We start from the raw sequence: 26064 nt of genomic DNA on the forward strand, positions 1-26064 counted from the left end.
TCCGCCATAAGGGTGGTGTCATCTGCATATCTGAGGTTATTGATATTTCTCCCAGCAATCTCGATTCCAGCTTGTGTTTCTTCCAGTCCAGCGTTTCTCATGATGTACTCTGTATATAAGTTAAATAAGCAGGGTGACAATATACAGCCTTGACGGACTCCTTTTCCTATTTGGAACCAGTTTGTTGTTCCATGTCCAGTTCTAACTGTTGCTTCCCAGTCAGTAAACACTCAGTAACTCTTCAAAGTGATGGAACTCTTTTCTCTCAAAAGAGCTATTTCTTAATTCATTAATTTCTTTGATCATGCATTTAATTAATACATACTTCTATAAGAGCAAAAGGCTTCCCTGGTGGCTCAGAGATTAAAGCGTCTGCCTGGAATGTAGGAGACCCAGGTTCCATCCCTGGGTCAGGAAGATCCCCTGGAGAAGGAAATGGCAACCCATTCCAGTACTCTTGCCTGGAGAGTCCCATGGAGGGAGGAGCCTGGTAGACTACTGTCCATGGGGTCACAAAGAGTCAGACATGACTGAGCCACTTCACTTCACTTCACTTCTTCTATAAGAGACTTCCTAAAAGTTGGTGGAATCATGCAAATGAATAAACAGAATTGCAGTTTTCACAAATTTTAGTCTATCAGGAGAAAAAAAATGATATAATAGGATGTGATGTGTCATAGCAGTTTTGTGAAGACATGCTCTTGCTATGCAAATGATTGGAAATGTGTTTTACTTAGTAGGGATAGGGTAGGGGAGAATTAGGAAGGTTTCCAGGAACAGTTAGAACTGGACATGGAACAACTGACTACTTCAAGATTGGGGTGAGAGTTTATTTAACTTCTATGCAGAGTACATCATGTGAAATGTTGGGCTGGATGAAGCACAAGCTGGAATCAAGACTGCTGGGAGAAAAATCAATAACTTCAGATATGCAGATGACACCACCCTTATGGCAGAAAGTGAAGAAGAACTAAAGAGCTTCTTGATGAAATTGAAAGAGGAGAGTTGAAAAAGTTGGGTTAAAACTCAACATTCAGAAAAATATGATCATGGCATCTGGTCCCATCACTTCCTGGCAAATAGATGGGGAAACAATGGAAACGGTGACAGGCTTTATTTTCTTGGGCTCCAAAATTACTAAAGATGGTGGCTACAATGATGAAATTAAAAAACGATTGTTCCTTGGTATAAAAGCCATGACAATCATAGACAGCATAATAGAAAATAGAAACATTGCAGACAGAGGTTCATCTAGCCAAAGCCATGGTTTTTCCAATAGTCACATATGGATGTGAGAGTTAGGCATAGGAAGGCTGAGTGCCAAAGAATTGATGACTTTGAATTGTGGTGTTGAAGAAGACTCTTGAGAGTCCCTTAGACTGCAAGGAAATCAAATCAGTCAATCCTAAAGGAAAAAAAAAAAAGCCCTGAATATCCACTGGAAGGACCTATGCTGCAGATGAAGCTCCAATACTTTGGCCATATGATGTGAAGAACCAACTCATTGGAAAAGACCCTGATGCTAGGAAAATTTGAAGGCAGGAGGAGAAGCTGATGACAGAGGACGAGCTGGTTGAGCTGCCTCACCAACTTGCTGGACATGAGTTTGAGCAAACTCTGGGAGTTATTGAAGGACAGGGAATCCTGTGATGCTGCAGTCCATGGGGGTGGCAAAGAGTTGGACATAACTGAGTGACTGAAAAAAAACAACTAGGAACAATCCACAGAAGGTTTTGAAGAGAGAACGTGAGGGAAAAATATGAGGGAATTCCACTCTGAGAGGAATGAGGAGAAAGGAGAAAGGGGAGGGCTAAAAATAATGTATTCAAGGCTATCAGCTGCTCATCTGACCTCATCCAGTTAGATGTAAGACTTGCTTGAGACAGGAGATGACAGTGTGTATAGACTTTTCACTGTATCATATTCTAGAGTGAATATAAAACTAGCATAGAACATCAATTGCACAGTGCTGAGTTATTTAACTTATATACAGAGTACATCATGATAAACACTGGGCTGGATGAAGCATAAGCTGGAATCAAGGTTGTCGAGAGAAATATCAATAACCTCAGATATGCAGATGACATCACCCTTATGGCAGAAAGTGGAGAAGATCTAAAAATCCTCTTGATGAAAGTAAAAGAGAGAGTGAAAAAGTTGGCTTAAAGCTCAACATTCAGAAAACGAAGATCATATCCTCCGACTCCATCACTTCATGGGAGATAGATGGGGAAACAATGGAAATAGCGGCAGACTTTATTTTTGGCGTCTCCAAAATCACTGCAGATGGTGACTGCAACCATAAAATTAAAAGACGCTTACTCCTTGGAAGGGAAGTTATGGCCAACCTAGACAGAAATTAAAAGCTGATCAAGGTGCAATTCCTAAAGACAGATCTCTTGCTGGGAAGAATAAGACTCCTCCTGGACTTTGCCGTCAGTGCAGGAAGGGGTTTCATTGGACTAATGAATGCAGATCTAAAACAGACAAAATGGACAACCTGCTACCGGGAAACTATCCTGCGTGCCTAAATCCTTGGGGCCCAAGAACAATACCGGGGACTTCTCTTCCTTGACCTCCTGCCATCCCACCTGCCCCAACCCTATTCCTTCCCAGCAACCGTTAAGAGTCAATGCCCCATTAAAAGGACCTCATATGATGATTTCGGACTTACGTTCTGCTACTTCAGGGAGTTCTGCTGCTGATTTGCCACTAGCTGATAATGTTCTTTTGTCACCAGGGGGAGGCATTTATAAATTAAAAACAAATATATTTGGACCACTGCCTAAGGGCACTTTTGGCTTGATATTAGGCCGTAGCAGCACGGCTTTGAGAGGTTTAACCATAATTCCTGGGGTAATAGACTCTGACTATGTTGGGAAAATTTTAATTATGGTCTCTACTTCTACCATGCTTTCATTGTTAGCTGGGGGACGTATTGCTCAAATACTTCTCCTACCTGATCACCCCTTTTTGGCTCTTCCTAATGAATGAACAGGAGGATTTGGAAGTACTGGGCGACATATATTTTGGGAAATGCTTATCCAAATCCTTCCTGATTATACAAGGAAACAACTTTGAGGGACTAGTAGACACAGGGGCGGATGTTTAAATCATTTCTTCCCAACAATGGGCCCAAGATTGGGAAAAAGAAAAAAGCCCTTTAATGCTGATGGGATTGGGCTCCATTGCAGACATCTGGAAGAGTACCCATCCCTTGCAATGTTAATTCCATAATGGAAGATCAGTGTTTGTTACCTTTTATATTGTAAACATATCTATTAATATATGGGGAAGAGATCTTCTCTCTCCTTTGGGGGCTTCTGTAACCATTCCATCGGAAAACTAGTAGCCACTGCTCAAATTCCTTGAGCACTCCCATTAAAATGGTTAACTAATATTCCAAAATGGATTGAGCAGTGGCCATTACCACAAATGAAGCTCAAGGAGTTAGAACAATCAGTACAAGAACAATTCCAACTTGGTCACTTAGAGCCCTCTACCTCCCCCTGGAATTCTCCTGTTTTTGTTATAAAAAAAAGAAATCTTAAAAATGGAGAATGTTAACTGATTTACGAGCAGTTAGTAAATGTATTGAACCTATGGGAGCGTTACAATTGGGACTCCCCTCTCCAGCTCTTATTCCTCAGAATTGGTCCTTAATGGTGCTAGATCTTAAACACTGTTTTTTTTTACCATCCCCCTACAATGGCAAGATAGAGATAAATTTGCTTTTACAGCTCCTGTTCTTAATCATGCTCAGCCTGTTAAGCGTTATCAATGGACAGTCTTACCACAAGGAATGATAAATAGTCCTGCCTTATGCCAAGAATTCGTAGCTCACTCTTTACAATTCCTCCATCGAGTATACCCCAATTATATTCTATATCAATATATGGATGATCTCCTATTAGCAGCTCCTAGTATTGCTGAACGTGGTGAATTCTTTTTAAAAGTACAGGAGGCTTTAAGACTATACAATTTGCAAATAGCCCTGGGAAAAATTCAAAAGGACTTTCCTATTTCATATTTAGGGACAATATTGGAACAACATAGAATTAGGCCCCAAAAGTTGCAAATTAGAAGAAACCATCTCAAAACTTCAAATGATTTTCAAAAGTTATTGGGAAATATTAATTGGCTACGCCCGGTACTTGGGATTCCTACTTATCAATTATGACATTTGTTTTCTACTTTAGAAGGAGATACAGCTCTGGATAGCCCCCGGACCTTAACCCCATTGGCTTTACAGGAACTTCAATTTGTTGAGCAACGACTAAGTGACAGCTTTTTGACTTACTTACATGTGTCTCAACCTATTTCGTTTATAATATTTCATACCACTTATTCTCCCAAGAAAAAGGATTAATAGAATGGGTTTTCTTACCTAACAGTTTTTCCAAAACATTGACTACATATATGGATAAATTAGCCTTCCTTATACAAAAAGGTCGCCATCGTATTTTACAACTGTCAGGATGTGAACCACACCAGATTGTTACTCAGTTAACAACTGCTCAAATATCTCGATGTTTACAGTTTAATGAAAACTGGCAAATTTATCTTGCCTCATATCCTGGTTCATTTTCTAATCATTATCCATCATCTAGATTGATTGATTTTCTCCGGACTAACGCTATGATATCTCATTCCCCAATTTCAGATGTTCCAGTTAAGGGACCCACAATTTTCACAGATACAAATAAAAATACTGCTGGATATTGGACCCCGGAAAGTTCCAAGGTTTTCCCCCACTCATTTTCTTCTGTACAGCTCACTGAATTGTGGGCTATCTATTTAGTTTTGCAAGATTTTCCCCAACTTCCTATTAACATTGTTTCAGATTCTCGATATGCTGTTCTCTCTTGCCTACAGCTTCCCCATGTCTCCCTTCCACTGACCCTTAAAACAGCTATTGATAAATTGTTTTACCAAGTACAACAATTGCTCTTGTAGCGTTCAGAGTTAATTTCCTTTACTCACATCAGTGCACATTCTGCCCTTCCTGGACCCTTATCATTCGGAAATGCTACAATTGATGCCTTACTTTATCCTATAGAAGCAGCAAAATAAGAACATCTCTTACAGCATACCAACTCCAAAGGGTTACAAAAATCTCATGCTATTACTCAGAAACAAGCTCAAAATATTGTTCATTCTTGTTCCATATGTGCACCCTTTGCTTTGCCATTTACCCCACCAGGTGTCAACATGAGAGGACAACAAGCAAATGAGATATGGCAAATGGATGTAATTTACATTTCTTCTTTCGGACAACAAAAATGTGTGCATCATACTATAGATACTTGCACACATTTTCAATGGGCCACTGCATTACATTCTGAAAAGGCTGACACTGTTATTGCTCGTTTGTTATCTTGTTTTGCAGTTATGGGATTACTGAAAACTGATAATGCACCTGCCTACCAATCCACAGAATTAGCTCACTTTTTTTTTTTTTTAATCTCAATACCATATAACTCATACTTTTGGTATTCCTTATAATAGTCAAGGGCAAGCTATCATTGAAAGAGCTAATTGTACCTTGCGTGATTATCTTGAAAAAATAAAAAAGGGGGAACAAGAGAGATTTATGAAACATAAAGACATTCTGAAGAAAACCTTACTTACCCTAACTTTTTTGAATGTTTGGAGCAAGGGAAATCCATCAGCAGCAGAGTTGCATTTTCAAGGGAAAGAAGAGGATAAGAAGATCTTGAATACACCTCTTTGGTACAAAGATAAAGAGAAAGGTTGGATCCCAGCATCATTAACATATTTTGGACCAGGGTATGCTTTCATTTCTGTTAATAATTACAGGTTTTGGACCCCAGCAAGATTGATCAAAATCAACAATGGCTGCTCCCTTTGTTCAAAAATTCAAAGAGCTTACTATGCAGAGAAGCTTTACTTTCTGTATAAGGTAAGCAACACCTCCTACGTGGGGTCAAATGAAGAGATTGACCCAGGAAGCAGAGAAGACGTTAATGAGGGCGGGGCAACCTCTGAATCCTACCAATCTTTTGCTTGCCATGATGGCAGTGGATATATGTCAGGTAATCAGTGTACCGGCAAGTAATCATACATATTGGGCATATATACCTAATCCCCCATTAGTACAAGCAGTTTCCTGGAGGGAACCAGAAGTGCAGGTATGTACTAATGAGACGGCCTTCTTTCCCCCACCAGCTTGCGGGGGAATAGAACAACTATCTCATCATAAACAACAATATAATATTAGTAATTTGACCATTGCAGTGGAAGGTATTCCTTTGTGTATAGGAGGACACCCCTTTTGTCTGTCCACCAAGAAACCTTGTCATCATTCTTATAATACATGGGGGGTAAAGTATAATAATTACCATTTTGTTACTTTTACTGTACTTGTTTCCACCAGGGGATTTAACACCTCGACAGAACTGATAGACATTCATAATGGAAAACACATGTCGCTATGTCCTGTTAACTTTTTTGCTCCTTCTCTAGAATCTTTGGAGTGGGAACGTTGCCAAGGTCATCATCCCTTTAAAGTCATGAGTTATTCTGGGGCCATCATTGTAGATTGGAGTCCAGATCACGGGCAATTCTTAGAAAAATGGTCCAATAAATCTCTTAGGTGGCATCGTGCAAATAGCACTTTGATGGGCAATGGTTATGAAACAGTTAAATGCCAGCAATTTGCACTTGTCCCTCCTCAATTACAATTGCAAGGATATCTGCACATTCAAGGAGATATTTGGAAACTATGGGCAGTTTCTGGTAATCTCACTATGTGGTCAGGAAACTATACTTTGGATAGTGGTGACTCTTTGGGTCCATTCCATGTTAATTTACATGTTAATAAATCTTATTCCACAATAGCATGCGTAAAATATCCTTTTGCATTGTTATATGGGAATTGGACCTGGAATGATACTGTGGGGTCTGTGTCATGTGACTTTTGTAATCTAACTCAATGTTTAAATCAGTCTTGGTGGGAAGAATTTGAAAGATGAGCCTGTAACTCCAATTTCTCGTTAGTAATTGTTAAGGCTCGGACAGAAGTATGGTTACCTATAAATCTGACTCGGCCGTGGTCAGATTCTTTTGCTGTTTCTCATCTAGTAACCACTGTACAGACTTTGCTACACTGATCTCGACGTATGCTTGGTGTGGTCATTGCTTCGATTCTAGCAGTCGCGTCATTAACTGCAACAGCAGCGGTAGCAGGTTTTGCGTTACACCAAGGAATTCAAACAGCTGATTTTATTCAAGACTGGCATAAAGACTCTTGTTATGACTATTTGTTATGACAACAACAGCGAGATTTGGATGCACAACTTGCTACCAACGTGCTCAATCTTCAACACAATGTTTCCTGGCTTGGAGATCAACTGGCTGTTTTATCTACACGAAGTGTGTTGAAATGTGATTGGAATTTTTCTCAGTTTTGTATAACACCTGTACCATTTAACATGAGTGAAGGATGGGATAAAGTAAAATGATCCTTGACTGGGCATCAAAATCTCACTACGGAGATTATGGACCTGGAACGACAAATTTTGTCTACTTTTAGCAGGACTTTACCTGACATTACAGGGTCACATTTGATGAAAAGTCTTCAAGAGGGAATGAATAACTTAAATCCAATAGGGCATGTATTCTCACCAATTGGGACTACCTTTGGGAACACTGTGTTTATATTACTTTTATGTTGTGTTGCTTTTCTAGTCTTCTGGCGGTGGGGGAAAGGGAAACAACTAAAGCGCGAAGCAGAGAAGATCCAGACCATGCTATAATTTATAAAAGCAAATAAAAAAGGGGGAGATGAAGGGTTAATAGGGTAGCAGAGATGTGCCTGCAAACAGGTCTCTCTGCTTGGTCTGAACGTCCGTGCAAACAAGGCGTTCTGCCAAAGAGTCTGGACACAGCCTTGAGTTTAATGGTCCCTTGCAAAAGAGGGAGCATTCCCTTCTTGTGATAAGAAGGAGAAGAAGGCTTCGGACAGACTCTGCAGCAGACAGGGATTTAACTCCCCTTTGCTATACGATAACATGTATGGGCCTGCACTGTACTGAAAAGGCTTATTCATGCAGTCTGGAATTCTGCCTAGGGGGCTTTTATAATAATAAACCGCAATTAGTTTTGTGCAGTTCTGTTCCTCTGGCCAGAATGTGTATTGTCTGTCTCTTTTGTGTCTCATGTTCTGTCTTTGTGTAATTTCGCTCACAACACAATGTACGTAAAAATTTTCTGAAACACTTGGAAGACCATGGAGAAAATGGACAGACATAAGCATATGAAATCAAATATACCTTCAAAGAATAAAGCAGCTTTTTGTCCTCGATGAGTTAAGCAGATGGCTCAAAGACTTCCACCTCTTCATGAGTAAGTTAAAAATTCCCCTTCAAATTGTGAGCAAGTTTCCAAAAGGTAAGACTTTTAATAGTTAATAGTGAAACCACACAGAAATCCCTTGCATTCCTATACACTAATAATGAGAAAGTAGAAAAAGAAATTAAGGAAACAATTCCATTCACCATTGCAACGAAAAGAATAAAATACTTAGGAATATATCTACCCAAAGAAACTAAAGACCTATATATAGAAAACTATAAAACATTGATGAAAGAAATCAAAGAGTACACTAATAGATGGAGAAATATACCATGTTCATGGATCGGAAGAATCAATATAGTGAAAATGAGTATACTACCCAAAGCAGTTTACAAATTCAATGCAATCCCTATCAAGCTACCAGCCATAATTTTCACAGAACTAGAACAAATAATTTCAAGATTTGTATGGAAATACAAAAAACCTCGAAGTGCCAAAGCAATCTTGAGAAAGAAGAATGGAACTGGAAGAATCAGCTTGCCTGACTTCAGGCTCTACTACAAAGCCACAGTCATCAAAACAGTATGGTACTGGCACAAAGACAGACATATAGATCAATGGAACAAAATAGAAAGCCCAGAGATAAATCCACACACATATGGACACCTTATCTTTGACAAAGGAGGCAAGAATATACAATGGAGTAAAGACAATCTCTTTAACAAGTGGTGCTGGGAAAACTGGTCAACCACTTGTAAAAGAATGAAACTAGATCACTTTCTAACACCGCACACAAAAATAAACTCAAAATGGATTAAAGATCTAAACGTAAGACCAGAAACTATAAAACTCCTAGAGGAGAACATAGGCAAAACACTCTCAGACATACATCACAGCAGGATCCTCTATGATCCACCTCCCAGAATTCTGGAAATAAAAGCAAAAATAAACAAATGGGATCTAATTAAAATTAAAAGCTTCTGCACAACAAAGGAAAATATAAGCAAGGTGAAAAGACAGCCTTCTGAATGGGAGAAAATAATAGCAAATGAAGCAACTGACAAACAACTAATCTCAAAAATATACAAGCAACTCCTGCAGCTCAATTCCAGAAAAATAAATGACCCAATCAAAAAAATGGGCCAAAGAACTAAATAGACATTTCTCCAAAGAAGACGTACGGATGGCTAACAAACACATGAAAAGATGCTCAACATCACTCATTATCAGAGAAATGCAAATCAAAACCACAATGAGGTACCACTTCACACCAGTCAGAATGGCTGCAATCCAAAAATCTGCAAGCAATAAATGCTGGAGAGGGTGTGGAGAAAAGGGAACCCTCCTACACTGTTGGTGGGAATGCAAACTAGTACAGCCACTATGGAGAACAGTGTGGAGATTCCTTAAAAAATTGCAAATAGAACTACCTTATGACCCAGCAATCCCACAGCTGGGCATACACACCAAGGAAACCAGAACTGAAAGAGACACATGTACCCCAATGTTCATCGCAGCACTGTTTATAATAGCCAGGACATGGAAACAACCTAGATGTCCATCAGCAGATGAATGGATAAGAAAGCCGTGGTACACATACACAATGGAGTATTACTCAGCCGTTAAAAAGAATTCATTTGAATCAGTTCTGATGAGATGGATGAAACTGGAGCCGATTATACAGAGTGAAGTAAGCCAGAAAGAAAAACACGAATACAGTATACTAACACATATATATGGAATTTAGAAAGATGGCAATGACGACCCTGTATGCAAGACAGGAAAAAAAACACAGCTGTGTATAACAGACTTTTGGATTCAGAGGGAGAGGGAGAGGGTGGGATGATTTGGGAGAATGGCATTCTATCATGTATACTATCATGTAAGAATTGAATCGCTAGTCTATGTCTGACGCAGGATACAGCATGCTTGGGGCTGGTGCATGGGGATGACCAACAGAGATGTTATGGGGAGGGAGGTAGGAGGGGGGTTCATGTTTGGGAACACATGTAAGAATTAAAGATTTTAAAATTTAAAAATAAATAAATAAATAAATAAAATTTTTAAAAAATAGTGAAACCAGGCTTTGCCTTTGTATAGATTTCTGTATTACAGTACATAGGGAATCACATCACTTGAGTTTCTAAGAACTGAAGTTTTATTTATTTATTTTTATTTTTTTTTTAAATACTGACCATAGAGAAAATGAATAAATCAAATTTAGTCTCCAACTCCAGGTCTGTCACTTAAAATCAGGTAACTTGGGAAAGTTAATTTGAAATTCTGAGCCTCGGCTTTTTTTTTTTTAAACTATAAATTGGAGATTTTATTTTTGTCATTGTGAACATAAATCATATATATTTATATGTGTGTATATGGGCTTCTCCAATGGCTCAGTGGAAAAGAATCTACCTGCAATGCAGGAGACACAGGAGACACGGGTTCAATCCTTGGGTTGGGAAGATCCCCTGGAGGAGGAAATGGCAACCCACTCCAGTATTCTTCCCTGGAGAATCCCATGGACAGAGAAGCCTCACAGGTTACAGTCCATAGGGTCACAAAGAGTTAGACACAACTAAAATGACTAAGCACATGTGCATAATTTTGCATAATAAATGAATTTTTTATGTTCTTCTAATCTTGTTATTTCTTTTCATTAATATATTTTTGCCTATACTAATGTAAATAATTGAATAAAATATTTTTTTTTCACCATGTTTTACATTTCAGAGGGATATAAACTTACTGATATGCTTAAATTGAATTTCTGATAATTTGTAAACAAAAAAAATGAGATTGATTATCTACGTTGGTTCAAGAACTGTCACATACTTATATGTAGCCCGCTAGATACTCACAGAAACTATCTATCAAAGTCTCATTTTACAAATATGAAAATTATGACCCAGAGTGATGATTGACCCTTATTTAAAGTATTACACCTAGATTTATAAAAGTATATTTTTAATTCAGTTCAGTTGCTCAATCGTGTCTGACTCTGTGTAACCCCATGGACCGCAGCAGGCCAAGCCTCCCTGTCCATCACCAACTCCTGGAGTTTACCCAAACTCATGTCCATTGAGTCAGTAATGCCATCCAACCATCTCATTCTCTGTCAATCCCTTTTCCTCCTGCCCTCAATCTTTCCCACCATCAGGGTCTTTTCAAATGAGTCAGTTCTTCACATCAGGTGGCTAAATATTGGAGTTTCAGCTTCAGCATCAGTCTTCCAATTAATAATCAAGACTGATTTTCTTTAAAATGGACTGGTTGGATCTCCTTGCTGTCTTCTCCAACACCACAGTTCAAAAGCAAGAATTCTTCGGTGCTCAAGTTTCTTTATAGTCAAACTCTCACATGCATACATGACTGCTGGAAAAACCATAGCTTTGACTAGACGGACCTTTGTCAGCAAAGTAATGTCTCTGCTTTTTAATATGTTTTTAATAAAGTATATTTTACTGGTTTTGAAATAGCTTTCATGATAAAAATGATATATATTTTCTAAAAGAAGACTTTTAAAGATGTTTGAGTTACACGTATTAATGATGAAGTTTATGTAAAATCCAGTTTCATAAGGGTTTTGGCTTTCATATCATATAAACTAGATCACTGGAGTAGAAAGAGACATTTATGATCAAATATAATAGTTTGCTAAATGGAAACGTTAAGGAATCTTCACAATCACTGAGTAACAAGTGGAACAAGATTATAACGTGGCTGGTTAAGACTTATATGATATTTGTCACAAAAAGGTTTAAAAAATGAAATGAAATCAGAAGCCATCTTTTAACCTAAAGAAGCATCCTGAATTGGAAATGAAGGAGAGTTTAATGAAAAGATGCTTCCACAGTCACACTGTTATTTTTGTTCTCTGGTAGTATCACTCCTGGTATATGCCATGACCATTAATTAATTAGTAGACACTTTGAGATGGCTTTGAATTTACATTATCTGAAAAATGTGACACAATGTTAGGTAGCTGATAAATATTTGTAAATTGTATAAATAACATTAAATTTACATATATTGTTCTAAAGTATGTCCCATCATTTTAGAGGTAAAATATTTCAGATCTCTGAAATTACATTCTACAAAAGAATAAATGGAGCTATAGTGATGGAAAAGCACTTTGCCTATTTGAGGGCTATCATGAAATTAAAAGATGCTTACTTCTTGAAAGGAAAGTTATGTCCAACCTAGACAGCATATTAAAAAGCAGAGACATTACTGTGCCAACAAAGGTCCATCTCATTAAAGTTATGTTTTTTCCAGTAGTCATGTACTTATGTGAGAGTTGGACTGTAAAAAAAACTGAAGGCCAAAGAATTGATGCTTTTGAACTGTGGTGTTGGAGAAGACTCTTGAGGAGCCCTTGGACTGCAAGGAGATCCAACCAGTCCATCCTAAAGGAAATCAATCCTGGGCGTTCATTGGAAGGAGTGATGTTGAAGCTGAAACTCCAATACTTTGGCCACCTCATGTGAAGAACTGACTTATTGGAAAAGACCCTGATGCTGGGAAAGATTACGGGCAGACAGAGAAGGGGACAGATGCCAGAGTCCAGCCCCGGTGGATCCAGGGAATTCGAAGGGTGGACAGAGTCGGCGAGGAAAACTTATTTATTTATTAATATAAGATTAGATTAGGAAGAAATAGTGTAGTAGGAAGATTAAGTGGAGAGAAGAGGCTGATTAACTTGGGTTACCTGGAAAACCAATAAAGTTCCAGACAAGGAGCTTGCACCATCTACGTTAGGCTGCTGGCGCCTGTTTGAATATCAGAGAGTGCCCCGCCTTGCTCTCTCTCTCTTATGGGGGACAAGTAAGTAGACATAGTGAGCCTCCACGCCCCAGATGGGAATTCAGCCTGAAATTAGAGTAAAGAGGAGACACGGGGGAAACCAGTCCAGCGATTGTCTCTCCTTCTATTGTCCTTCAAGGCCTGTTATACTTTTGATTATACATAGAGATCAATGGGTAATACAAAATTATGTAGCATTCGCAGCCCAGACTCTTTCTGTATATCTTTTTGTATACAAAAGGTCTCAGGTGATTTACATTATCTTCTGGCCAAGAGGCTTCTTAACACTTTTTGGCTCTCTTCCTTAATGTATGTTAATTTTGTTTCCCCTAAGTGTTTTTCTTTAATCTGCATCTCCTTAAAGTGTTAAAGTTACATCTCCATAGAACAAAGGCACAGTGGGTTATAACAAAGAAGGTACTTAACTCAAAGATCTAATGTTGCTAATACCAGGTCCACTACTTGTTTTTCTATATACCAACTATATCTAAAAATAAAGGGTATGAAAATTTGGCAGCAAGTATTGGCTCAACAAATGAAACCTTTAATCAGTCCTATTCTAATGACTTTGACTCCTCGGAAGCCCCTACGTTCCTAGGATGTTTTAAGCTTCCTGTGCCTCCTGCGGTCAGGAGGCCTCAAACAATCACATGTGCAGCTGTACGAGTCCTGCAGGCAGGCTAGAAAGCCATCAGAGGGGTTTTTGGATTGAAACACTCTTTCAAATGCAGAAGACTAAAGCCCTGAATTGACTTTTTTCCCGGAGAATGTCAGAAGAGTGGAAAAGCAGGCAGATTCTTATTTTGGGGGGGGTGGATGCTCCCGAAATTCCAGGGGGAAAACCTGAGGTCTGATTAGCCTTGCCATCAGAGCTCTGCCGCATGACCTTGTCACGGGTGGAATGCCTCACGCTGGCTCCTGGCAGACAGAGGATGAGATGGTTGGATAGCATCATCAACTCAATGGACATGAGTTTGTAGACTCTGGGAGTTGGTGATGGACAGGGAGGCCTGATGTGCTGTGGTCCGTGGGGTTGCAAAAAGTTGGACATAACTGAGTGGCTGAACTGAACTAAATTGATAACATCCAGGCAGCTGCGGCCAGTGCACTAAGCACAGGCGGCTGTGGCCGGCACACTAAACGTGGCTGAGAGGAGCTACCCATGTCCAAGGCCAGGGACGGTGGCCGAGAGGAGCTACACCACGTCCGAGGCCAAGAACGGTGGGTGAGAGGAGCTACCCTGCATTCGAGGTCAGAGGCAGCGGCCAGGAGGAGCAAAGCCACCTCAAAGGAGCAGTGCCTGCTCGGGCACAGGAGGGTGTAGAGAAGGCATCCTATGTTGAAGGTTAGGAAGGGCAGAGTTGAGGAGATACCCCTCATCCAAGGTAAGGAGCACCAGCTGCACTTTGCTGGAGCAGCCATGAAGAGATACCTCACACCCAAGGTAAGAGAAAACCAAGTAAGAGGGTAGGTGTTGCAAGAGGGCATCAGAGGGCAGACACACTGAAACCATACTCGTGGAAAACTAGTCAACCTAACCACACTAGGACCACAGCTTTGTCTAACTCAGTGAAACTAAGCCACACCCACAGGGCAACCCAAGATGGGTGGATCATGGTGGAGAGGTCTGACAGAATGTGATCCACTGGAGAAGGGAATGACAAACCACTTCAGCACTCTTGCCTTGAGAACCCCATCAGTTCAGTTCAGTTCAGTCACTCAGTCATGTCCAACTCTTTGCGACACCATGAATCGCAGCATACCAGCCCTCCCTGTCCATCACCAACTTCAGGAGTTCACACAGATTCACATTCATCCAGTGAGTGATGCCAACCAGCCATCTCATCCTCTGTTGTCCCCTTCTCCTCCTGCCCCCAATCCCTCCCAGCATCAAAGACTTTTCCAATGAGTCCACTCTTCGCATGAGGTGGCCTAAGTACTGGAGTGTCAGCTTCAGTATCATTCCTTCCAAAGAAATCCCAGGACTGATCTCCTTCAGAATGGACTGGTTGGATCTCCTTGCAGTCCAAGGGACTCTCAAGAGCCTTCTACAACACCACAGTTCAAAAGCATCAATTCTTTGGTGCTCAGATTCTTCACAGTCCAAATCTCACATCCATACATGACTACTGGAAAACCATAGCCCTTACTAAACAGACCTTAGTCGGCAAAGTAATGTCTCTGCTTTTGAATGAACTATCTAGGTTGGTCATAAATTTTCTTCCAGGGTGTAAGCGTCTTTTAATTTCATTGCTGCAGTTTCCATCTGCAGTGATTTTGGAGCACAAAAAATAAAGTCTGACACTGTTTCCATCGCTTCCCCATCTATTGCCCATGAAGTGATGGGACCAGATGCCATGATCTTCGTTTTCTTAATGTTGAGCTTAAAGCCAAATTTTTCACTGTCCTCTTTCACTTTCCTCAAGAGGCTTTTTAGTTCCTCTTCACTTTCTGCCATAAGGGTGGTGTCATCTGTATCTGAGGTTATTGATATTTCTCCAGGCAATCTTTTTTATTTTTTTTTTATTTTTATTTTTTTTTTAATTTTAAAATCTTTAATTCTTACATGTGTTCCCAAACATGAACCCCCCTCCCACCTCCCTCCCCATAACATCTCTGTGGGTCATCCCCATGCACCAGCCCCAAGCATGCTGTATCCTGCGTCAGACATAGACTAGCGATTCAATTCTTACATGATAGTATACATGATAGAATGCCATTCTCCCATATCTTCCCACCCTCTCCCTCTCCCTCTGAGTCCAAAAGTCCGTTATAGACAGCTGCGTCTTTTTCCTGTCTTGCATACAGGGTCGTCATTGCCATCTTTCTAAATTCCATATATATGTGTTAGTATACTGTATTGGTGTTTTTCTTTCTGGCTTACTTCACTCTGTATAATCGGCTCCAGTTTCGTCCATCTCATCAGAACTGATTCAAATGAATTCTTTTTAACGGCTGAGTAATACTCCATTGTGTATATGTACCACAGCTTTCTTATCCATTCATCTGCCGATGGACATCTAGGTTGTTTCCATGTCCTGGCTATTATAAACAGTGCTGCGATGAACATTGGGGTACATGTGTCTCTTTCAATTCTGGTTTCCTCGGTGTGTATGCCCAGCAGTGGGATTGCTGGGTCATAAGGGAGTTCTATTTGCAATTTTTTAAGGAATCTCCACACTGTTCTCCATAGTGGCTGTACTAGTTTGCATTCCCACCAACAGTGTAGGAGGGTTCCCTTTTCTCCACACCCTCTCCAGCATTTATTGCTTGCAGATTTTTGGATCGCAGCCATTCTGACTGGTGTGAAGTGGTACCTCATTGTGGTTTTGATTTGCATTTCTCTGATAATGAGTGATGTTGAGCATCTTTTCATGTGTTTGTTAGCCATCTGTATGTCTTCTTTGGAGATGTGTCTATTTAGTTCTTTGGCCCATTTTTTGATTGGGTCATTTATTTTTCTGGAATTGAGCTGCATAAGTTGCTTGTATATTTTTGAGATTAGTTGTTTGTCAGTTGCTTCATTTGCTATTATTTTCTCCCATTCAGAAGGCTGTCTTTTCACCTTGCTGATATTTTCCTTTGTTGTGCAGAAGCTTTTAATTTTAATTAGATCCCATTTGTTTATTTTTGCTTTTATTTCCAGAATTCTGGGGGGTGGATCATAGAGGATCCTGCTGTGATTTATGTCTGAGAGTGTTTTGCCTATGTTCTCCTCTAGGAGTTTTATAGTTTCTGGTCTTACATTTAGATCTTTAATCCATTTTGAGTTTATTTTTGTGTGTGGTGTTAGAAAGTGATCTAGTTTCATTCTTTTACAAGTGGTTGACCAGTTTTCCCAGCACCACTTGTTAAAGAGATTGTCTTTACTCCATTGTATATTCTTGCCTCCTTTGTCAAAGATAAGGTGTCCATATGTGTGTGGATTTATCTCTGGGCTTTCTATACCATGTTCATGGATCGGAAGAATCAATATAGTGAAAATGAGTATACTACCCAAAGCAATTTACAAATTCAATGCAATCCCTATCAAGCTACCAGCCATATTTTTCACAGAACTACAACAAATAATTTCAAGATTTGTATGGAAATACAAAAAACCTCGAATTGCCAAAGCAATCTTGAGAAAGAAGAATGGAACTGGAGGAATCAACTTGCCTGACTTCAGGCTCTACTACAAAGCCACAGTCATCAAAACAGTATGGTACTGGCACAAAGACAGACATATAGATCAATGGAACAAAATAGAAAGCCCAGAGATAAATCCAGGCAATCTTGATTTCAGCTTGCGTTTCTTCCAGTCCAGCATTTCTCATGATGTACTCTGCATATAAGTTAAATAAGCAGGGTGACAATATACAGCCTTGACGTACTCCTTTTCCTATTTGGAACCACTCTGTTGTTCCATGTCTAGTTCTAACTGTTGCTTCCTGACCTGCATACAGATTCCTTAAGAGGCAGGTCAGGTGGTCTGGTATTCCCATCTCTCTCAGAAATTTTCAGTTTATTGTGATCCACACAGTCAAAGGCTTTGGTATAGTCAATAAAGCAGAAATAGGTGTTTTTTTTTCTGGAATTCTCTTGCTTTTTCCATGATCCAGTGGATGTTGGCAATTTGATCTCTGGTTCCTCTGCCTTTTCTAAAACCAGCTTGAACATCAGGATGTTCACAGTCCACGTATTGCTGAAGCGTGTCTTGGAGAATTTTGAGCATTACTTTACTAGCATGGACAGATGGTGATTGCAGCCATGAAATTAAAAGACGCTTATTCCTTGGAAGAAATGTTATGATCAACCTAGATAGTATATTCAAAAGCAGAGACATTACTTTGCTGACTAAGGTCTGTCTAGTCAAGGCTATGGTTTTTCCTGTGGTTATGTATGGATGTGAGAGTTGGACTGTGAAGAAGGCTGAGCGCCGAAGAATTGATGCTTTTGAACTGTGGTGTTGGAGAAGGCTCTTGAGAGTCCCTTGGACTGCAAGGAGATCCAACCAGTCCATTCTGAAGGAGATCAGCCCTGGGATTTCTTTGGAAGGAATGATGCTAAAGCTGACACTCCAGTACTTTGGCCACCTCATGCGAAGAGTTGACTCATTGGAAAAGTTTTTGATGCTGGGAGGGATTGGGGGCTGGAGGAGAAGGGGATGACAGAGGATGAGATGGCTGGATGGCATCACTGACACGATGGGCTTGAGTCTGAGTGAACTCCTGTATTTGGTGATGGACAGGGAGGCCTGGCGTGCTGCAATTCATGGGGTCACAAAGAGTTTGACACGACTGAGCACTTGAACTGAACTGAACTGAACTGGGCAGAGTGAACATGGATAGTTGTAAGACATGAGCTTGGCAAAGCATTATCTGAGGCAGTGATTGTTATGACTTATATGATATGTCTGAGGACACAATTATGGTTCCTTTGTGTCCTCTTAAAATTTATATGTTGGGGTCCTCATCTTTAAAAGGACATCTTTTTTGGGGTGTTAGTTCTAAAAGGTCTTGTAAGTCTTCATAGTACTGTTCAACTTCAGCTTCTTCAGTGTTACTTGTTGGGGCATAGACTTGGATTACCGTGCTTTTGAATGGTTTGCCTTGGAAACGAACAGAGTTCATTCTGTTGATTTTGAGAGAGCATCGAAGTATTGCATTTTGGACTATTTTGTTGACCATGATGGCTACTCCATTTCTTCTAAGGATTCCTGCCCACAGTAGTAGATATAAAGGTCATCTGAGTTAAATTCACCCATTCCAGTCCTTTTTAGTTCACTGATTCCTAGAATGTAGACATTCACTCTTACTGTTTCCTCTTTGACCACTTCCAATCTGTCTTGATTCATGGACCTAACATTTCAGGTTCCTATGCAATATTGCTCTTTACAGCATCGGACCTTGCTTCTATCACCAGTCACATCCACAACTGGGTATTATTTTTGCTTTGGCTCTATCCCTTGATTCTTTCTGGAGTTATTTCTCCACTGATCTCCAGTAGCATGTTGGGCACTTACCAACCTGGGGAGTTCCTCTTTCAGTATCCTATCATTTTGCCTTTTCATACTGTTCATTGGGTTCTCAAGGCAAGAATGCTGAAGTGGTTTGCCATTCCCTTCTCCAGTGGACCACATTCTGTCAGACCTCTCCACCATGACCCGCCCGTCTTGGTTGGCCCCACACAGCATGACTGAGTTTCATTGAGTTAGATAAGGCTGTGGTCCTAGCATGATTAGATTGACTAGTTTTCTGTGAGTATGGTTTCAGTTTGTCTGCCCTCTGATGCCCTCTTGCAACACCTACCATCTTAGTTGGGTTTCTCTTACCTTGGACATGGGGTATCTCTTCACGGATGCTCCAGCAAAGTGCTTTACTTTGCAAGAGGGTTATCTCCTCACCATCACCCCTCCTGACCTGAACGTTGAGTAGCTCCTCTAGGCCTGCCTGTGCCTGTGCAGCCACTGCTCCTTGGATGTTGGGTTGCTCCTCTCAGCCACTGCCCCTGACCTGGGCCCTGCGGTAGCTCCTCCTGGCCGCCAGGAAGCAACATTTAGAACTGAACATGGAACAACAGAGTGGCTCCAAATAGGAAAATGAGTATGTCAAAGCTGTATATTGTCACCTTGCTTATTTAACTTATATGCAGAGTACATCATGAGAAGTGCTGGGCTGGAAGAAGCACAAGCTGGAATCAAGATTGCCAGGGGAATATAAATAACTTCAGACCTTATGACAGAATGTGAAGAGGAACTAAAGAGCTTCTTGAAAAAATTAATAGAGGAGAGTGATAAAGTTTGCTTAAAGCTCAACATTCAGAAAACGAAGATCATGGCATCTGGCCCCATCACTTCTTGGGAAATAGAAGGGGAAACAGTGGAAACAGACTTTATTTTGGGGGGCTCCAAAATCACTACAAATGGTGAATGCAGCCATGAAATTAAAAGACGCTTACTCCTTGGAAAAAAAAGTTTTGACCAACATAGTTAACATATTGAAAATCAGAAACACTACTTTTCCAACAAAGATCCGTCTAGTCAAGGCTATGGTTTTTCCAGTAGTCATGTACGTATGTGAGAGGTGGACTGTGAAGTAAGCTGAGTGCCAAAGAATTGATGCTTTTGATCTGTGTTGTTGGAGAAAACTCTTGAGAGTCCCTTGGACTTCAAGGAAATCCAACCAGTCTTTTCTGAAGGAGATCACCTCTGGGTGTTCTTTGGAAGGAATGATGCTAAAGTTGAAACTTCAGTACTTTGGCCACCTCATGTGAAGAGTTGACTCACTGGGAAAGACTCTGATGCTGGGAGGGATTGGGGCAGGAGGAGAAGGGGACGACAGAGGATGAGATGGCTGGATGGCATCACTGACTCGATGGACATGGGTCTGAGTGAACTCCGGGAGTTGGTGATGGACAGGGAGGCTTAGTGTCCTGCGATTCATGGGGTCACAAAGAGTCAGACATGACTGAGCGACTGAACTGAACTGAATCTTTAAAACTAGAGAGTGTGAGTTTATCTGGAAATAGGTTCTTTACAGAGTTAATTTATTTAAAATAAGATCACTAGGGTAAACCTTAATGCAACAAGACTAGTTTTCTTATTAAAAAAGAAATTCAGATACAGATAGGTTTACATGGAGAAAACCATGTGAACTTAAATTTGGTCATCTTTAAGCCAAGGAAAGAAGCAGAGAACAAGTCCTTTTCTCACAGTCTTTAGAAGTGGCCAAGCCTGTTGACACTTGATTTAGAATTCTAGCATCCAGAATGGTGTAATGATAAATTTCCATTTTTTAAATCCACCCAATTTTTGTTACTTTTTTATAAAAGCTCTAATAAACTGATAAAGACATTGATACAAAAAAGTATTATACTAAATACCAAAAAATGAGCAAGTGGCTTTGGGTTTCGGTAGTGGGTAGATGCTTAAAGAGTTTTGGGCTGCCTGTTAGAAAAGTCCTAAAGTGCCTTTAAGAGACAATTGGTAGAAATATGAATAATAAAATGTGGTCTCAATGTTCCCAGAAGAGAACAAAATGGCTATAGAGAAAGCATCTATCATCTATCATCTGAGAGAAAAATGGAAATTATTTAACATTGCTAGAAATATGATAAGTTTGAAGTCTCAAATGAAATGCTGCTGCTGCTGCTACTAAATCGAGTCAGTCATGTCTGACTCTGTGCGACCCCATAGACAGCAGCCCACGAGACTCCTCAATCCCTGGGATTCTTCAGACAAAAACACTGGACTGGAATGGCAGTTCACTTTCCAGAGCATGAAAGTGAAAAGTGAAAGTGAAATTGCTCAGTCATGAAGCAAAGTCATCAGAAGTGAAGCCGATGCCTTGAGACCATATGGACTCTAGTCCACCAGGTTCCTCCATCCATGGGATTTTTTTCAGGCAAGAGTACTGGAGTGGGTTGCCGTTGTCTTCTCCCAAATGAAGTGAAGAACCTCTTATTGGACATTGAAAGAAGGCAATTATTGTTCTGAATAAGCATTCCAGTCCCAAAGAAAGGCAATGCCAAAGAATGCTCAAACTACCACACAGTTGCACTCATCTCACATGCTATTAAAGTAATGCTCAAAATTCTCCAAGCCAGGCTTCAGCAATACGTGAACCGTGAACTCCCTGATGTTCAAGCTGGTTTTAGAAAAGGCAGAGGAACCAGAGATCAAATTGTCAACATCCTCTGGATCATGGAAAAAGCAAGAGAGTTCCAGAAAAACATCTATTTCTGCTTTATTGACTATGCCAAAGCCTTTGACTGTGTGGATCACAAGAAACTGTGGACAATTCTGAAAGAGATGGGAATACCAGACCACCTGACCTGCCTCTTGAAAAATCTGTATGCAGATCAAAAGCAACAGTTAGAACTGGACATGGAACAACAGACTGGTTCCAAATAGGAAAGGAGTACATCAAGGCTGTATATTGTCTCCCTGCTTATTTAACTTATATGCAGAGAACATCATGAGAAATGCTGGACTGGAAGAAACACAAGCTGGAATCGAGATTTCTGGGAGAAATATCAATAACCTCAGATATGCAGATGACACCACCCTTAAGGCAGAAAGTGAAGAGGAACTAAAAAGCCTCTTGAAGAAAGTAAAAGAGGAGGGTGAAAAATTTGGCTAAAATCTCAACATTCAGAAAATGAAGGTCATGGCATCCGGTCCCGTCACTTCATGGGAAATAGATGGGGAAACAGTAGAAACAGTGTCAGACTTTATTTTTTATTATTATTATTATTTTGTGTGTGTGTGTGTGTGCGTGCTTCAAATCACTGCAGATGGTGACTGCAGCAATGAAATTAAAGACGCTAACTCCTTGGAAGAAAAGTTATGACCAACCTAGATAGCATATTCAAAAGCAGAGACATTACTTTGCCGACTAAAGTCCATCTAGTCAAGGCTATGGTTTTTCCAGTAGTCATGTATGGATGTGAGAGTTAGACTCTGAAGAAGGTTGAGCGCTGAAGAATTGATTCTTTTGAACTGTGTTGTTGGAGAAGACTCTTGAGAGTCCCTTCGACTGCAAGGAGAAACCACCAGTCCATTCTGAAGGAGATCAGCCCTGGGATTTCTTTGGAAGGAATGGTGCTATAGCTGAAACTCCAGTACTTTGGCCACCTCATGTGAAGAGTTGACTCATTGGAAAAGACTTTGATGCTGGGAGGGATTGAGAGCAGGAGGAGAAGGGGACGACAGAGGATGAGATGCATGGATAGCATCACTGACTGGATGGATGTGAATCTGGGTGAACTCCGGGAGTTGGTGAGGGACAGGGAGGCCTGGCGTGCTGCGATTCAATGGGGTCGCAAAGAGTGGGACAGACCGAGCTACTGAACTGAACTGAACTGAACAGCTAATACAGTGACCTTTGGTCTTTATATTCAAATTTGTTCTACTGACTGAATATGTAGATTATCTTAAGTGAATCTTGAGTATTATGGTTTTGTGTCTTTAAACATAGTGCATCTTTTCATGTTATTCCCTGCTATCCTCTTCTGTTTTCCCACTTCTTTAAAATCAGGTAAAGCATTGCTTCTTCTTGGAAGAATTCCCTGGTATCAATTTGACTTAGGTGTTCTTTAGCACAATATGAATATATTTATAATTAATAGGTTATAAATTATATAATCCAATCATCATATATTAAATCATTGATAGTATGGAAACAATCTTATTCAACATATTAATCCTAATTTCTGTGATAGGATGTTTGATACAAAGAGCTGCTCCACAGGCATCTTTAAAAAACCTTTTATTTTATTTTGGAGTGTATTTAATTAACAATGTTTTATTAGTTTCACGTGTACAGCAATGTGATATATTTATTCATGCATTTATTCTTTTTCAAATTATTTTCCCATTTAGGTTGTTACATAATGTCAAGCAGAGTTCCCTGTGCAATACAGTAGGTCCATAAACAATTTTGACTGAATGTACAAAGACAATATCAAGCTTTGTACTTGTTGCTTAGTTGCTAAGTCATGTCCAACTCTTTTGTGATCCCATGGACTGCAGCTCTCAGGGGTTCTCTGCATGGGATTTCCCAGGCAAGAATACTGGAGTGGATTGCCGTTTCCTTCTCCAGGGCATCTTCCTGGGCGAGGGATTTAACCTGCATCTCTGCTTTGGCTGGCAGATTCATTACCACTGAACCACATGGAAAGCCATATTTAGCTTATAATACTTTAAAATATTTTCCTTATTTTATAGCTAAACTATTCTAATTTGTGAAATCCATAACTAAAAAAGAATAGATGTAACTAACTTTGTCCTTTTGAGCCTCACACTGAAGCCAAAAGAGAAGAAAGTACTTTATATTATGTTCTTGCTCTTCTACATTTTGACCATGATGGGAAACCTACTCATTATTGTGACCATCACTGTCAGTGAGACTCTAAACTCACCCATATACTTTTTCTTGCTAGCTTACCATTCATGGATGCCATTTATTCTTCAGCCATTACCCAAAAATTGATTTCTGATATGTTCTTTGGGGAAAATATCATATCTTTCCAATTTTGTATGGCTCAGCTCTTTACAGAGCACCTTTTCAGTGGATCCAAAGTCTTCATCTGCTGATGATGGCCTATGACCACTATGTGGCCATCTGTAAGCTCTTGCATTATTTGGTGATCATGGGGCAGAAAGTGTGTGTTGAGCTGCTGGTAGTGTTCTGGGTTTGAAGGTTTTCTGCACTCAATTATTCAACTTAGCACTATTTATTGGCTCCCGTTCTGTGGCCCCAATGTCATTGATCATTTTATGTGTGACATGTTCCCTTTACTGAAACTCGTCTGTACTGACACCTATGTCATTGGCATCTTAGTTGTGGCCAATGAAGGACTGGTCTGCACTATAGTGCTTCTGCTCTTATTCGTCTCCTATGGAGTCATCCTGCACTTTCTGAAGAATCTGAGTCAGGAAGGAAGGCGGAAAGCCCTCCAGACCTGTGGTTCCCAAATCACTGTGGTTGTCTCTTTCTTCGTTCCCTGTATTTTCATGTATGTGAGACCTTTTAAGAGCTTTCCCATTGATAAAACATTGAGCGTGTTTTACACAGTCATAACCCCCATGCTAAACTCATTAATCTACACTCTCAGAAACTCAGAGATGACAAATGCTATGAGGGAACTCTGGAGAAGAAACATCATATCTTGCAGCAAATAATTTTGACATGCACCATGAAGAGGTTCATATAATTTTAGGGCCCATCTCCTTAGAAACCAAAAGTCTCTTAAAATGGATTCACGTATCCCATTCATTTAAGGCATTTTTATAATTATAATAATTAACTGTATAATTAGGTTACTAATATGCTTCTCTGGTAAAATGTCAGCTCTGTATATAGCATTTGCTTATCACTTTGCCTAGTAAGGTGTAATATGTATAAGGAGGAAGTTGATAAAACTATATAATAAATTAAATATTTACAATTTCAATTATTTTAATCAATTTATTCAGTTATCTTTAAAATTATTTTCTGAGACTTAGTTTTATTTTTTCTGTTACTCATCATTTTTGTCCATTCTTTTTATTTTATTAGTGAAAATATTTAATTATATACATTGTCCTCTGTATTCAATTTCAGTTGCATTACATGTGAAATTCTCTGTGACACTTTTTAATGTAAAAGGAAAGCATAATAATAGATAAAATTTGAAACCATATGACAGAGTAAAAGTGGAAAATACCTTCTTTCAAAATAGTTCAAAACAAGGTAAGAAGGAGAGAATGATAAATTTGAACGTATTAAGAGATTCTGTTCAATAAAAACACCTGCAAGAAAGCAAAAAGGCAAGTTACAAACTGAATTGATATTCACAGGAAGTATTCATACAGAATTGGAATGATTTGTTCCTTGAAAGCTTAGTAAAATGACCTGTAAAACCAAATCAAACCTCCTATCCATCTCTTTCAGTGTTTCGTAGTGTTCTTCCCCAGAGTAGTCACAAGTCTATTTCTTAAGATTATTCAAGTATTAATTTGTTCAAATACAAGCATATTTAACTATGTTTTTGTGTATAAAATGTCTGAATATTTATATTTTATTATTAAACACAGTGAGGATCTTTCCATAACAGTCTGTATAGATCTAACTCATTCTCAGTTATTCTTATAATATGTGATTTTCCTCATAATATTCCTGAATTAGTGTATCCAGTATTTTTCATGTCATTTCAAACCTTTTCCTATGATGTGTAATTCTGCAATAAATATGTAAATTCTTGATTGTGTAGTCTTAGAAATGTTAGTTTCCAGAAGTAGAGATTTTGGATCACAGGGAATATGTGTTTAAAATGTTGATATTCATAGTTATTTTCAAAATGAATCATGAGGTCATACCTACACTTCTGCCCACAGTGTATATCCTGTTTAACTTCTTAATAACCAGTGATCAGTTTTGGGGATATAACAATATGGTTCATTAAAGAATTTTTAATTCATTT

The 26064-nt window shown here is 39.5% G+C and overlaps 1 pseudogene; it reads left to right on the forward strand.

Annotated features, from left to right (window-relative positions):
- Positions 1–14281: 14281 nt before the first annotated feature.
- Positions 14282–24784, forward strand: LOC128060578 (olfactory receptor 4A47-like; annotated as a pseudogene).
- The last annotated feature ends 1280 nt before the right edge of the window (positions 24785–26064 follow it).

The sequence above is a fragment of the Budorcas taxicolor genome, chromosome 15 (assembly GCF_023091745.1).
Source record: "Budorcas taxicolor isolate Tak-1 chromosome 15, Takin1.1, whole genome shotgun sequence".
Lineage (NCBI taxonomy): Eukaryota > Metazoa > Chordata > Mammalia > Artiodactyla > Bovidae > Budorcas > Budorcas taxicolor.